General features: G+C 45.9%; 1 protein-coding gene across 1 annotated transcript in view; it reads right to left on the reverse strand.

Moving 5' to 3' along the window:
• Positions 1 to 16,392, reverse strand: part of MARCHF6 (membrane associated ring-CH-type finger 6) — a 1,058,737-nt gene that overhangs the window by 812,058 nt on the left and 230,287 nt on the right. The gene's annotated exons all lie outside the window — the stretch shown is intronic.

The following is a 16,392-nucleotide window of genomic DNA, read 5'->3' on the forward strand; positions in this document are numbered from 1 at the left end:
TGGAACCCCATGAGGTGAGCACCTAGATGACTCCCAACGACCAGGAGAGCCAAGGTAAGTTACCTACTCTTCCCATAGACTAAAAAGGGGACTTGGAAAAAAGAAGTCTGGAAGAACAGGACCAGCCCAGTGGAACCGAATGGTGGATTCCGGAAGAAGAGTACCTGCAAAAGAAGCGGACAGAGTCCAGAAGTGTCCAGGTGGGGCAGGAGCCACTACTCTCACCCTTCTATGGATGAAGATCCTGGTCGATGGGGGAAGATGAAGGTGAGCTGTGGAGCCCAGGAGCTGCAGGAGACCCTGAAGTCGTGCAGAAGCTGTCCCACACCGGTCGCCAGGTCACAGATGGATCACTGGTCAGGAGACCCAGCAACAAGCCTTGGCATGTGCAAATCTGGACAGAAGAGGATTTGCAGAGCTGAAGAAGACCAGCAAGGTCCAGGGGATGCAACCCTTGGATGGGAATATGGGCTGAACCTCAGAAGTCAGGAAAGCGAGCAGAATCAGTTATAACCCCCACAGGCAACCCACTGGCAGCAAGCACAGTAAGTTGCAGTGAGGCCCAGTCAGCACACCTGGAGGGGAGTCCCACTTCGCTGAAGCAACAGAGAGGAGACTGTATTGCAAGGATGAAGTGCTGGAGGCCGGGGCTACATGGAGTCTGAAGATCCCTCAGAGCAGGAATCAACAAGCCTTGGCTGCTGCAAGGAGAGGCAAGGGCTCACAGTCTCCCAAGTTGGATAGAAAGCAGAGAGAACCAAGAAGACCACTCAGAACCACTGTCTGTGTTGCAGGATCAATGCAGTTCCAGTGGAGAGCAGATCCCAGCAGCCAGACGTTGTGGTCTTAGCTGCCTGCAGATGCATGGGAGTGACTCATTCACTCCAAGGGAGATTCCTTCTTGCTTCTTTGGGGCAGCTGAAGTTCTGCCGACCGTAGAGGAAGCACAGCCGTGGAAAAGTTGAAATTGCTGCAAGGAGCCAGAGAAACAATGTTGCAAGGCAAGGTCATCTCGGGAGTTGCAGACTTGTTTGGTTCCTGCGAAGTTCAGCAGCATTTCCAGTGGCCAGGAGCAGAAGAGGTTGATACAGAGGAGTCCTGGTGGAGTCTTGCATGCAGAATCTGGGGACCCACCCGCAAGGAAGTCCCTAAATAGCCCTAACAGGGGGCTTGGTTACTCTCCAGGATGAACACCTATCAGCGGGGGTAACTGACGTCAGTCACCTATCCTGACCAACCAGATGTTCCTAGGGGCCTCTGAACATCTTGTTTCTAAGATGGCAGAATCAAGCGGCCACCTGGAGGAGCTCTGGGCACCATCCTGGGGTGGTGATGGACAGGGGAGTGGTCACTCCCCTTTCCTTTGTGTGGTTTTGCACCAAAACAGGGACTGGGGGTCCATACACTGGTGCAAACTGGTTTATGCAGGGAGGGTACCAAATGTGCCCTTCAAAGCAAGACGGTGGGGTGGGGAGGCTAACCCTCCCCAGCCTTGTGACACCGATTTCGATATGTTTGATACCAGACATGCATTGACTCGGAGTTACCATTAAGTAGCTGGACGCACTTACAAAGTCCAGTGCATTGGAACTGGAGTTTGTAGGGGCACCTCTGCTCATGCAGGGGTGCCTCACACACAGGGACCTCCACCCTGCCCTTTGGGCTGGGGCTACCATAGAGGTGACTTACAGTGGCTTGGTGTAATGACCAGTAGTGAAAGGGTGCATGCATCTTTTCACACAGGCTGCAATGGTTGGCTTGCAGACATGTTTTGCATGGGCTCCCATGGGTGGCATCATACATGATGCAGCCCATGGGGAACCCCTGGTGCCCCAATGCCCTGGGTTATCTAACATCCTTATACTAGGGACCTACAGGGGTACACCAGTATGTAATTGCGGGGTGTAAAGGGTCCCAAGGCAACCAAATTTAGAGGAGAGAGTACAATCACTGGTTACCAGGATCCCAGTCTAAGCACACTGATAAGCAAAAAGTGGGGGTAACCCTGCCAAAAGAGTGATTTTCCTTCATCTATGTCACAAAAACTAGTTACTGTTCTCAATAAAGGTAAAGACTGCAGGGTGGACAAGGAGCGTACACTCAACAGGGAACTCTATATGTTATTTCAAGGTGCTCTCACACCACCCAATGGGATGTCATGCTTCATCATAGGGCAGCTGCTCGTAGGACCGGCACTGCAATATCCTACAAGCTCCCAAAGGGTCACCTGATCATAGATCTTTTAAATGATGCTGTATGATGAGTGGTCATTGTGTGGGTCTCATGATAAGGCAGGATTAAAATCAGGTGTAAATCACAGTGCAAAGGAAAAAACACATGTGTGATTAAAATCAACTAAGGGAGCCAAATCTTTTTAATGTAATGACTCTTTTGATGGAGTTAAAAAAACACAAGGGTTCAGGGGGCCACTGTAGGGAACCAATGTACCCACGTGGCCTCAAACACTTGCCACCTCTAAAGACAGATCTGTCAAGTCCTGAGTTTTTTTAAGGTATGGGGTGTTCTTTTGTCAATTTAGTCCTGAAGAAGCACTATGGATTCTTGGTTTTGGGCCAATAGGCGCACAACATGTTGACCGTTTATTACAAAATAAGTACTTCAGAGTCAGCTTCTGTGTGAAGAGCAATTACTTACCTTCTATAACTCTTTCCGGTGCATACTACAAATATACCTGCAGATTCCTCACCTCTTAAATCTCCTCTAGGTGCCAGACTGGAAATGAAAATACTGAAATAGTTTTCATGCACTGGCAAGCAACAGTCTCAGTGCTGTGAACCACCTTAACATACATTAAATCATAAGGGCTATATAAGTGGTGTTCCAATGTCAGTTTCTCATCCATTCTTCCATGCCCAGGCGGAAACATAGCCAACTATATTGACAATTCAAGCAGTGTCTCAAAACTAGAGTGGGATCTCATTAACAGGCAAAGACCACTCCTCAAATTGGGACAAGGATAGGATCAATGTGAAATCTGCAGGTGCAGGGAGCACCCCACAATCAAGATTGTTACCATAGGTAAGACACTTGTTTTTCCAATGGATTTCATTACCTGAAGATTCATTACCTCTTAAATCCATACCAGAAAAAAACATCCAGTGGTCTGAGGGAAGGATTAAACCCTAAAATTCTGAAAAACAGATTTGACGAAGTGGTCGTACCTATGGACTTCAGAATCAAGGCAGTAATACCTGGTGAAGGTGTGGATCGAAACACAAGTTGCAGTCTGGCAGATGTCCAGAACAGAAACACTCCAGGAGAACACTGAAGAAGCAGCCTTTCCCCTGGTGGCATAGGCATACCCTTCTTCCAGGTGAAAGCATAGAAGATCTTCATGAATAATAGTCCACCTGTAAAGTGTCCTCTACTGAATGCTCCTGTCATTTTTTGCACCAGGTATCCAGTAAATAGTTGATGACCAATCGGGTGTCGCTGGATCACACTCACACAGACACTCAAGGCCCTGCAAGGAAGGTTCCAGAAAGTGAAGCCTTTTCTCATCCTTGGTGGGGTGAGAAGTCAGACAACATATAAACAGGGCAATAGACCGGCTCACACGAAACAGCGCTACCACTTTTGGCAGGAATTAAGCTTTTGTCTTCAGATCCAACTTGTCCAAAAAGAAAGATGTGAGCAGAGCGCGAACATATAATTACTGCAGCTCACTAACGAGTCAAGCCAAGGTAACAGAATTCAGGAAAGCTATCTTCTATTTATTAGCAATGCATGAGCTCAAACAGGGACTCCATCAAGAATACGACGAGAACCAAAATCAAGTTGAACTGATGAACCATCCCTCTGCAGCAGACTACACCACGCTGGCAATCGAGATAAAGCTTTAGAATGGATCAGGTTCTTCCTCACCGGAATAACACCGAGTGTCAGACTACCGCCGTTCACATCAGAAGCCAAAGACACATGCTGCACAGTGCCCCAAGGATCTTCACTCAGCCTGAAACTTTTCAATGTCTACATGGCCCCGCTTGCTAAGATCATCAAACATCATGGGCTAAACATAGTCTCTAATGCAGACAACACTCAATTGATCCTCTCCCTGTCAGAGGACTCTGCTAAGGCCAAGAGAAATTTCCACAACGGGATGAAAGCAGTCTCTGCCCGGACAAGACAGAGATCCTCGTAACTGGCTCCACCCCTTCTGCAAAGACTTTCCCTTTCTCCTCCCTTTGTTTCGCCATCTCCTTTTTGACCCTCTGTATCGTCCTCACAACCTAGTTTTAGACAATTTTCGTACTTTTCTGTGTGGAAGATTTCCAGAATAATCAATCTTTCCTTCTCATTTCATAAGAAGCTTCAGAATATATCTAACAGTCCTGGGCTCCAGGAACTACAAAAGCCCTCAAGTCAGCTTGGTCTTTATCGCACAGCTAGTGTCTGGGAAAATATATCAATCCCCTTTCAGTGGATGTAATCAACTTCCTTGTAGAAGAGGATAGAAAAGGAAAATATGTTTGCACCATAAATCTCTACAGGTCAGCAATCTCTTCGAGCCATCCTTATATCAACAGCAAACCAGTGGGATAACATCCTCTCGGTTGCAGACTTTTGAAGGGAGTAAAATTCTCTAATCCCGCCTCTCCCCAAACACAGTCAATTATGGGATGTCAATGTTGTTTTGAATTTGTTTTTGTCGTGGCCTGATAATTCTCTTCTTTCGCTAAAAATGCTTTCAGCAAAACTAACAATGTTATGTCTCATTTCAATTAAAAGGCTCTCTGATGTTAGAGCTTTAGACATTTCTTATCATCAATTTACTCCAACAGGTGTTTTATTCACTGTGAATCAGTGTACCAAAACTAACCTTACATCAGTGTTTTACACCTATTTTCCTATCATCCCAAATTGTGTGTTGGACAATGTTTAAAAGTTTATGAACAGAAAACTGTCGATCTAAGAATGTCCTCTGTTTCTCAACTCCTAATTTCTTTTAGGAAACCTTACAAACCTGTGTCTTCCCCTACTCTGGCTCATGGGTCAGATGGATCATGTCCCTTGCTGGTATTGATACTTCCACTTTTGGGGCCTCCAGGGGAGCCATGGCCTCCAAGGCTTTCTGGGCTGGTTTCAGTTAGGAGGACATTCTTATATCAGTTGATTGGTCTAATGACAATGTGTTTGGAGTATTTTATTGTAAACCTGTGGACAATGCTTCTTCAACTGTAATTAATGCACTTTAAAAAAGCATAATAGGCACCTCCAGTCTTGACATAACATATAGATTTTCCTAGTAATTTATGAAGGAAAGTCTTAATTTTATTAAAGACACTGAGGTGAGTATTATGCTTTTCTTTTCCTGCTTTAATTCAACAGCAGCAGTCAATAACAAACTACAAATCCCAGATGGCGAAAGGTACAAGCCAATGGCAAGAGAAATGCAGTCCTTAAGTGGTGGCCAATTAGCATAATATGCACAGTATAATGACATTACTTGACTGCGAACAGCCCTCTTTTTTTGCTCGAGAAGTTAATAAGAACAAAATAAAGGTAAAATAGATAATAAAGTTAATAGAGCCATAATGAAAGAAAGAAGTTCATGACAAAAGTTAATCAATCCGGGAAATGGTAAGTTGTCTGGAAGGACAGAACGAACAGGATTCCCAAGGAAACTTGAAGAAGAGGTAGCTCCATGAGAAGAACCAACAAGAGTATCAGCAGAGTTATGAGGCCGGTTGAGATGTAGTCGGAGTCGCTGTGAGGGTGGGGAAAACAAAGTTAAAACAATGTGGAGGGATAATACTCGCCTCCATGTCTTTCATAAAATTAAGACTTTCCTTCATAAATTACTAGGAAAATCTACATTTTATGTAGAGACCGGAGGCTCCTATTATGCTTTTTTAAAGCGCATTAATTACAGTTGAAGGAGCATTTTCACACATGATCAATTGTGTACTGTATCATTTATTTTATCAGCAAAACTATGCCACTGCAAAGCCATTTCCATTGGACATATGCAGTCTATAAATGACGATGCACTTCCACACGCTGCTTTAGTACATTCAAAAGATCACCCTCCTCATGTCTTTTCAAGATAGGTGGATCGCAAATGTTTGCAGTTCTAAAACAGTGGGTCATGGTTCTAAAACGTTTCAAAACCACTGACTTAGAGAGTTCACAATCAACAGACTACTTTCATAATTCACAGCAAAAAGGTCACTTGGCAGGTAATGGATGTGTTCTGCATGGATACCTGAAATCCATTTTAATCCTTTTTCGGCCGTCTGTGTTTGTACATCACACCAGTGCGGATGCAGCATGCTTTTGACAATATTAAACAGGAGAGCAATAGCTCCTGCTAAGCAGCCTGTTCAGCAACAAAAAAAGTCATAACCCCTTGTGGCTCCTAGCCCTCACACCAGGCTAAGCAGAGACTGGAAGATTTTTGAGGGCTGATTTTAGCTCAGATACCCAGGCATTCTTAACTCTACACGTGCCTGGCTGAAAGATATTTAAAAAAAAAAAACCTGCACCAGACTTAACCAAGAACAGAAAACCATGCTGTGCGTTGGGGGTTCTCAGGCCAATTAATATTCGACTCACCAATTAGTGTCCATTCCTTCATATGCTCTACAAAAGTCAATGATGTCAAGTGAGGAAACCTCAAGGAGATGAGTCTACTCTAGTGTTGCTTGCAGCTTGAGTTGCTGTGGCTCCAATGGCACTAACAAACATGTTACTTACCTCCTGTAACACTCTTCCTGGTGAACACTCTAACCACAGATTCATACTCTAGAATATTCCCAAGGCATCAGACTGGATCTGCACTTTAACAGCAGTGCTCCCACACACCACCAGGTGGCGTTGTATGGCTGTGTGTCAACCTCTTCAAAACCAAAGTGCTGGAACAGACCTACATGTATGAGCCAACCCAGGGCGCTGACATCAGTTTCTTGGTTGACCCTCTATGCTCACTCAGAAAAGAGCACAAAAACAATTGCAGGCACCAGTGGGCAATTAATTCTTCGACTGAGACACTTTTAGATGGCAAGAACATTAGGAAGGGAAGTCAGGAAAAAAAAGTTGTTGTAGAGAGATTGTACTGAAAGAGGCTGGAGCTCACTCACATGATGAGTTGAAATGACAACAGTGAGGAAGATGGTTTTGAGAAACGGAAGACACAACAAGTAGCTGTGCATTGGCTCGAAGACGAAAAAATTAGGAACGTCAATACCAAATGATAATGGAACGGTGAACAGAAGTTCTATGCTCAACTGTAGCCTAACTGCATCTCACAGAGAGAGCGTTCATAAGAACTCCAACACACAGACTTTTAGACATTGTGCATTTGATGGTGGTGAAAGATTTTGTCTGTCGGAGGCGTCCTGCACTACCTCAGGATGTACCTGCCTTTTGTGACAGACTAGATGTCACCGGCCTAGCATGTCTTCTCTGGCGTATAAAGATCCTGCCAGGTGGTTGACAATCTGGGAGATATTCGGACCCTCTACCAACTCCAGACACGCCACATGTCTTGGCACAGAACCACAGTGTGCCCTGCTTGTTGAACTAAAGAAAGGGGTTTGCTATCTACCCCACAGTCGCTGGGCTAGGAAGTTAAAAAAAAAAAAAAAGTTTGGTATATCACAGGGCCAAATTCATAAAACACTCATTCCACAATGAAACATATTTACACCACAATTATGACTGTTCCCAATTTTTTTTTTTTTTTACCAATCCCTATTGTAAGCGATTCTGTGTATGAATTCACATTCCATAGTTTTTCTGTGTTATCTCTGGTATGTAAACTCAAACAATGGAACATTTACAACATACAAAGACAAGACATCACCATTCAACAATAATGCTATAATACTAGTACACTACAAGACCGATCATAGTCCATTTCCTATATCCTTGCTTCCTTGTTGCTACGATCCTAAAGTGGACACACATTTAACCCATTTGTATCCGACTTGGAGATAAAGTCCTCAGTTCACATAGAAAATGGGGCACTAACATCCTGTGGTTTCTCCTTGTGCTTCTACTTTACAATCGGAAAGGTCGCTGCCCAGTAAAATGTCAGGCAGGGGTTGAAAGATCCAAGGATCACACTGCGGCTCTGCTTTAAGGAGTTATAGCACAAAATCAGCCTATTCACCGAAAAAAGAGACCCATTAAACTGCATTAGACGTCTGCACGCCCACAAAAATGAAAGTGGATTGCCATCCACATTTGGTAGCGTAGCACCACAATAGTGTCCACGACATGCCCCAAGTAGTCAGTAGTATCAAGGCCAGCATTAATAACATATTTATCTGCATCCCGGCCATACTTAATGGTTTGCCCCAAAGAGCCCCAAAACTGTTTTGAGACTACCAGAAACAGCTCACTAGCCTTGTCCCAAAAGGGCAAAAGTAGAGCACGCTAAGTGGCAAACTGCACCAACTGACCTCAAAGCCAAGCTGATGCAGGAGAACATCTGCTTTCTTAATCCTTTAATCGTTTTTGACTTTCTGCTTGGAGAAACCACTGGAAATGCATTGGGGGGGTGACTTTGCTGGTGGAAACTTGGACCAACAAACTCTTTAGAGTCAGGTGCTGTGTAAGAAAGTCTGGGTCACCTGGTGCCGGTCTGTGGTACCTAGCCACTTGCATATTCAGCGGTGGACAAGACAAGGATAAACATTTCCCCATGACACGTAATCTTTGTACTTGATCTGAACTTGGAATGTGGCTGTATACAAGCCAAGAGATACATCTGCCTGGAGCAGGTCTCTGGTAATTAGATCCCTGTCAAAGACAGGGCCAGTCTTAGGAACTGGTTGAATTCCTATCACTGTGACCCGGAACACAGAGGAGGAAGTACTAACTAGTGTGAGAAGCAGCAGTACTCTGACTAGAAAGACCAGAAGCAAGGCCCAATGGCCTGAAGTTCACAAGGAGGTCACCTTTAAAACCCTGCTAACCAGGCCCCAGCACCAGTGTTCTTTCCCTAACCTGTACTTTTGTTTTCACAATTGGCACACCCTGGCATCCAGGTAAGTCCCTTGTAACTGGTACCCCTGGTACCAAGGGCCCTGATGCCAGGGAAGGTCTCTAAGGGATGCAGCATGTCTTATGCCACCCTGGGGACCCCTCACTCAGCACAGACACACTGCTTGCCAGCTTGTGTGTGCTGGTGAGGACAAAAACGAGTAAGTCGACATGGCACTCCCCTCAGGGTGCCATGCCAACCTCACACTGCCTATGCAGTATAGATAAGTCACCCCTCTAGCAGGCCTTACAGCCCTAAGGCAGGGTGCACTATACCATAGGTGAGGGCACAAGTGCATGAGCACTGTGCCCCTACAGTGTCTAAGCCAAACATTAGACATTGTAAGTGCAGGGTAGCCATAAGAGTATATGGTCTGGGAGTCTGTCATACACGAACTCCACAACACCATAATGGCTACACTGAAAACTGGGAAGTTTGGTATCAAACTTCTCAGCACAATAAATGCACACTGATGCCAGTGTACATTTTATTGTAACATACACCCCAGAGGGCACCTTAGAGGTGCCCCCTGAAACCTTAACCAACTACCTGTGTAGGCTGACTGGTTTTAGCAGCCTGCCACACACTCGAGACATGTTGCTGGCCACATGGGGAGAGTGCCTTTGTCACTCTGTGGCTAGTAACAAAGCCTGTACTGGGTGGAGATGCTTATCACCTCCCCCTTGCAGGAACTGTAACACCTGGCGGTGAGCCTCAAAGGCTCACCCCCTTTGTTACAGCACCCCAGGGCATTCCAGCTAGTGGAGTTGCCCGCCCCCTCCGGCCACGGCCCCACTTTTGGCGGCAAGGCCGGAGGAGATAATGAGAAAAACAAGGAGGAGTCACTGGCCAGTCAGGACAGCCCCTAAGGCAACCTGAGCTGAGGTGACACTGACTTTTAGAAATCCTCCATCTTGCAGATGGAGGATTCCCCCAATAGGGATAGGAATGTGACCCCCTCCCCTTGGGAGGAGGCACAAAGAGGGTGTAGCCACCCTCAGGGCTAGTAGCCATTGGCTACTGCCCTCCCAGACCTAAACACACCCCTAAATTCTGTATTTAGGGGCTCCCCAGAACCTAGGAAACCAGATTCCTCCAACCTAAGAAGAAGAGGACTGCTAAGCTGAAAAACCCTGCAGAGAAGACGGAGACACCAACTGCTTTGGCCCCAGCTCTACCAGCCTGTCTCCCTCCCTTGTAAAGACACTGCTCTAGCGACGCTTTCCCCAGGGGCCAGCGACCTCTGAATCCTCAGAGGACTGCCCTGCTCTAGAAGGACCAAGAAACTCCAGAGGACAGCGGCTCTGTTCACCCAAGACTGCAACTTTGTTTCAAAGGAGCAACTTCGAGACAACTGCGTTTCCCGCCGGAAGCGTGAGACTTGCTACTCTGCACCCGACGCCACCGGCTCGACTTGTGGAGAAACAACACTCCAGGGAGGATTCCCCGGCGACTACGAGACTGTGAGTAGCCAGAGTTGCCCCCCTGAGGCCCCACAGCGACGCCTACAGAGGGAATCCCGAGGCTCCCCCTGACCGCGACTGCCTGCTTCCTAGATCCCGATGCCTGGTAAAGACTCTGCACCCGCAGCCCCCAGGACCTGAAAGATCGGAACTCCAGTGCAGGAGTGACCCCCAGGAGGTCCTCTCCCTTGCCCAGGTGGTGGCTACCCCAAGGAGGTCCCCCTTGCCTGCCTGCATCGCTGAAGAGACCCTTGGTCTCCCATTGATTTCCATTGGAAACCTGACGTGTGTTTGCACACTGCACCCGTCCGCCCCCGTGCTGCTGAGGGTGTACTTCCTGTGCTAACTTGTGTCCCCCCCGGTGCCCTACAAAACCCCCCTGGTCTGCCCTCCGAAGACGCGGGTACTTGCTGGGAGACTGGAACCGGGGCACCCCCTTCTCCATTGAAGCCTATGCTTTTAGGGCACCACTTTGACCCCTGCACCTGACCGGCCCTGAGCTGCTGGTGTGGTAACTTTGGGGTTGCTCTGAACCCCCAACGGTGGGCTACCTTGGACCCAAACTTGAACCCCGTAGGTGGTTTACTTACCTGCACAAACTAACTAACTCTTACTCCCCCCCAGGAACTGTTGAAAATTGCACTGTGTCTAGTTTTAAAATAGCTATATGTGATTTATATGAAAACTGTGTATGCTATTTTGATTATTCAAAGTTCCTAAAGTACCTACCTGCAATACCTTTCATTTGAAGTATTACATGTAAAATTTGAACCTGTGGTTCTTAAAATAAACTAAGAAAATATATTTTTCTATACAAACACCTATTGGCCTGGAATTGTCTTTGAGTGTGTGTTCCTCATTTATTGCCTGTGGGTGTACAACAAATGCTTAACACTACTCCTTTGATAAGCCTACTGCTCGACCACACTACCAGAAAATAGAGCATTAGTATTATCTCTTTTTGCCACTATCTTACCTCTAAGGGGAACCCTTGGACTCTGTGCATACTATTCCTTACTTTGAAATAGTGCATACAGAGCCAACTTCCTACACATCTCAATCTAGACTTTATGGTAGTGACTAGTCGCCTTGATCCCAAAACAGTTTGAATAAGCACTCTGTCCCAAACCGTTCCAAAATTATTACATTTTCAAATCACACTAAACTACAGCCCTAAAGCCCTGTTTCAGTACTCCACAATATAAGCCTAGGCAACCAAATCTATGAAAGCCACGTTCATTAGGCACCAAGAAATGGTCACAGGGATCTAGCCCCTGACATCCTGAAATTTTATTTTGGCTAGGATCTCTATTAGTTTTGGATGGTGAGTTATTATGGGTCTAATTTTTGGGACTGTTCTGTGCATTTTGATGTACCTGGGATCAAATACATTAGGTTAATTCAACTTGCAAGTAGGGCTGCTGAGAAAACTATGGGAGAGGAAACATCATAGGATCTCAATGAGACCCAGGACTGAGGCTGAAACATCAGGATCATAGCACAAATGCACTTGATGTCATGGGGAAAGGCTGTGAACTGCACTGTATCTAAGAAAGCTGATGTGAAATGAGGCCTTTGCTTAGGAGTCAGGTGCAAATTTGGCATGCTGAACCCGAACCTCAGCATTGTCAGTAGGTTTGTTGCTGTCTGGAGTTGGTCTTCAATTGACAGTGGTGAGAAGTCATTCAACAGGCAGTCATCAAGGTAGGGGAAAGGAATACATTAATTACCCTGTAAGCATGTGTTTGTGGCATGAAGTGCTGTAGATCCACATGCTTTGCATACTCCTGCCATGTAGTGTTGGGTCCAGATGTGTGCAAGCTGTTTTTCTTTGAAGTCTTTCGAGTCACGAGGTACAGTGACTCCTCCTCTCGGTGTTAATGTGCATGGGCATCTACTCAGTTGTTAGATTGTTTTCCCACAGGATGGTGATAATGAAGTTTAAGTAATGAGACGTACATGTGAATATAAAGTTAAAAAAAACTGCAACAGACACAGGTGTCTAGGGAAGAGGGTGGGCACGTGAATCTACAGCATTATATTCCATGAACAGATGCTTACAAGGTAAGTAACATATTCCATTCGAGGCATGTGTGGCTGTAGATGCACAAGCTGTGCTCAGACTGTAAAGCAGTCCCCCTCAGAAGCAGTGGTTAACCTGTAGGTGTTACAGTTGCCTATAAAGGTGTACGTAGCACCGCCTGACCTACATTGGCTTGCTGGCGTGCTAAAACATTCACACAACAATGTTTATTAAAGGTGTGTGGTGTGGACCATGTAGCTGCTTTGCATAGTTCAGCTACTGGGATGTTTCCTAGGAAAGCTGTGAACACACCCTTCTTCCCAACAGAGTACGCTCTAGGAGGCGTAGATCGAGTTTTTTGGCTTTAGCATAACACAGATGAATGCACGTCACTATCAATCTGGCTATGCCTTTTTTGGATATAGTCTTTCCTTTATAGGAAGTGGAAAAAGCAAGAAATAGTTGTTTAGTTTTCCTGAAATTTTCAGTCCCATCAACGTAGAACTTAACAGCCTCTTTAACATCCAATGAATCTGGTAGCGGGGAAAAAAACGGTAACTAGATTGGTTGAAGTGAAAATAAGACAACTTTGGGAAGCAATTTGGGGTTGGTGAGTAGAACCAACCTTTGTATGGAGCTGGAACAAAAGGTTCTGCCACGGTAAAAGCCTGGAGTTCACTAACACGCCCAAGTTATGTAACAGCAATTAAAAATGTCACCTTCCAAGTGAGGTACTGAAGAAGGCATGTAAGCAGGCGCTCAAATAGAGGGTCTGTAAGTTGTGTAAGAACAATGTTAAGGTTCCATAAGGGTGCACATAGGACTCCTGGTGGATTAACTCTTTTGAGCCCCTTCATGAAGGCTGTAATGACTGGTATTTGGAATAAAGAGATGAATTGTCTATTCTGTAGACAGGTAACTATTGCTGCGAGATGTAATCTCACAGATGTGAATTTAAGTCCAGATTTTTTTTAATTACCTTCAACAGGGTCAATACATGTTGAATGACAGTAATAAACAAAACGTTTCCATTTTGCCACGTAGCATCCTCGGGTGGTAGCCTAAGGGCTTATTTAAGGATGGCCACACACTCAGGTAGTACATTGAGACACAATAACCATAAAAGTATCGCTCTGCAAGAAGAGGTAATATTCAAGAGGAGGGGTTAACAGGTGACACGCCTATACACCAACTCGTTTAAAGGTGGGAAAAAGCAGAATTTATTTTTATTTTTATAAACAAACCTCACCCACTCTATTACTGGTATGCTTTATCATCGGGTTCACCCTGATTTCTAACAGTCAGAGTGGGCTTGACCATTTTTCAGGAAGCTCTTTGTATCTTGCTATGTAGGAGGATGCAACAGTACATTAAAAAAATCTTCCTCCACACCCAAGGTATCCCTTTACTTGTGGGGTGAAAGAGAAAGATGAAAAACAACCATGGAGTGGACAATATGGATATTATGGTCCTATGACCCCTTCAATGCCAGCGTGTTTCTGCCCTACACAACTGGCCTGAATAGGTCCCGGGCAGTCGTTAGGGTGGGTTTCTATAGTACGCCCCAGTGAAGTATGTTGTGTCTTCAGAAAATTATTCAAGTTTCATACGCACTACATTTTAAGCATGCAAAGGCAGTATATACATGCCTATCCAGACGTACCTGCAAAGTAAGACATATATGGAGCAGGAAGTAAGTACCAGATCCTGTAATAAATGCACCATCCTCATGTGCGTCTTTCATACTGCAAGCTGTAAAAAAGTGTGCACCACACTGGGGCCGCATTCCTTACTTTCATATCATTTCAGTTACTCCATGCATTGTCTAATATCAGCGATGTTCACCCTATTCAGGTTCATCCACTAACTCACACATAAATTCTTCAGAATTAGCGACCAAAGTATACACTGAATATTCTCATGAAATGATGGACAATTTGGACAATATGAAAACTCAATCCATACATATATGTGGACCAAGAGGGTAGTGCGATGCATAACTAAGTACTGGCGTGCTATGTACAGTGATGCACTTACCCTAGTAATAGGTAACATTTACCCCACAGGGGGCTGAGGGAGGTTGGCTCTGTGGCCAAACACTGGGTGTCCTTTACTGCATGAAATGGTAAATAAGAGGTGTAGGAAACTGCCACTGTTAGCATGGTTACCCCCTACTTTTTGCCTAGTGCTGATGCCAGCTTTGATTGGAAGTGTGCTGGGACCCTGCTAGCTAGGCCCCAGCACCAGTGTTCTTTCCCTAAAACAGTACCTTTGTCTCCACAACTGGCGCAGCCCTGGCACACAGATAAGTCCCCTGTAGAAGGTACCCGTGGTACCCAGGGCCCTGTGGCCAGGGAAGGTCTCTAAGGGTTGCAGCATGTATTTATGCCACCCTGGGGACCCCTCACTCAGCACAGGCACACCGCCTCACAGCTGGTGTGTGCTGGTGGGGAGAAAAAGAAAAAGACTTAGTCGACATGGTACTCCCTTCAGGGTGCCTTGCCCACAAACCACTGCCTGTGGCACAGGTAAGTCACCCCTGTAGCAGGCTGTAGGAAAATGTCTCCCTCTTGCAGTTACCCCCCACTTTCTGCCTGATATTGATGCTGACTTGACTGAGAAGTATGCTGGGACCCTGCCAACCAGGCCCCAGCACCAGTGTTCCTCCACTAAAAATGTAATAAAAATTCCACAATTGGCACACCCCTTGGCACACAGATAAGTCCCTTGTAAAAGGTAGCAGTGGTACCAAGGGCCCTGTGATCAGGGAAGGTCCCTAAGGGCTGCAGCATGTGTTGTGCCACCCTAAGGGACCCCTCACCTAACACATGCACACTACCATTGCAGATTGTGTGTGGTGGCTGGGAGAAAAAGGCAAAGTCGATATGGCATCCCCCTCAAAGCCTGTCCTGTGTGGAGGTGCTTCACACCTCCCCCTGCAGGAACTATAACACCTGGCGGTGAGCCTCAAAGACTCAGGCCTGGTGTTACAGTGCCCAGGGGCACTCCAGTCAGTGGAGATGCCCGCCCCCCCGCCGAGCCCCCACTATTGGCGGCAAGTTCAGAGAGATAATGAGAAAAACAAGGAGGAGTCACCCCCTCAGCCAGGACCACCCTTAAGGTGTCCAGAGCTGAAGTGACCCCCTCCTAGAGAAATCCTCCATCTTGCATTAGAGGATTAGACCCAATAGGGATAGGGATGTGACCCCTCTCCCCAGAGGGAGTGGGCACAAGGAAGGGGTAGCCACCCTCAGGGACAATAGCCATTGGCTACTGCCACCTGACTCTAAACACTGTGAAGGGGCACCAGCAGGCTTCATCTCACCACCACACAAAGTGAAGCAATGTGAAAGCCTGCAAGTGGATATCTGTGGGATCAAGCAAATAACTTTTCTGTATGAGAAAGTCCAAGCAGAAAAAACTACCAATTGCTCCACTGAGCTCTGAGTGAAGAGACTTGGAACATATAATCAGATATACACCTTGCCTCTAAACTAAGAGGTGTTGGGTAAATCCAAACATGTAATAAACGTTAAATGAGTGTAGGAGAAGAGACATCTATTACCAAGCCGCAACACAAATAGAATTGTGTGCAGTGTATAAAGAATGCTCCATTCCACTGGCCTACAACCCCGGCCATCACAAAGATCTAGAGGAAGCAGGAGTAGAGAGTAAAGAAATATGTCAGATATAGATGTTTGTGCAAAACTATACATAGGTATATTATAAAGGTATATTATAACTGCTACGGTCTACAGAACTTGGCAGCAGTAACATCCATAGGAAAGTCCCAGATTTGCAGTAGACCCAAGAATGGGGTTCAATGTGTTGTCCATTTTAACTAAGAGAGCAAGGGTTGACAGTAGTAAAAGAAGCCATGCGAAGACCCAACAAAG

Source organism: Pleurodeles waltl, chromosome 2_2 (genome assembly GCF_031143425.1).
Source record: "Pleurodeles waltl isolate 20211129_DDA chromosome 2_2, aPleWal1.hap1.20221129, whole genome shotgun sequence".
NCBI classification, from domain to species: domain Eukaryota; kingdom Metazoa; phylum Chordata; class Amphibia; order Caudata; family Salamandridae; genus Pleurodeles; species Pleurodeles waltl.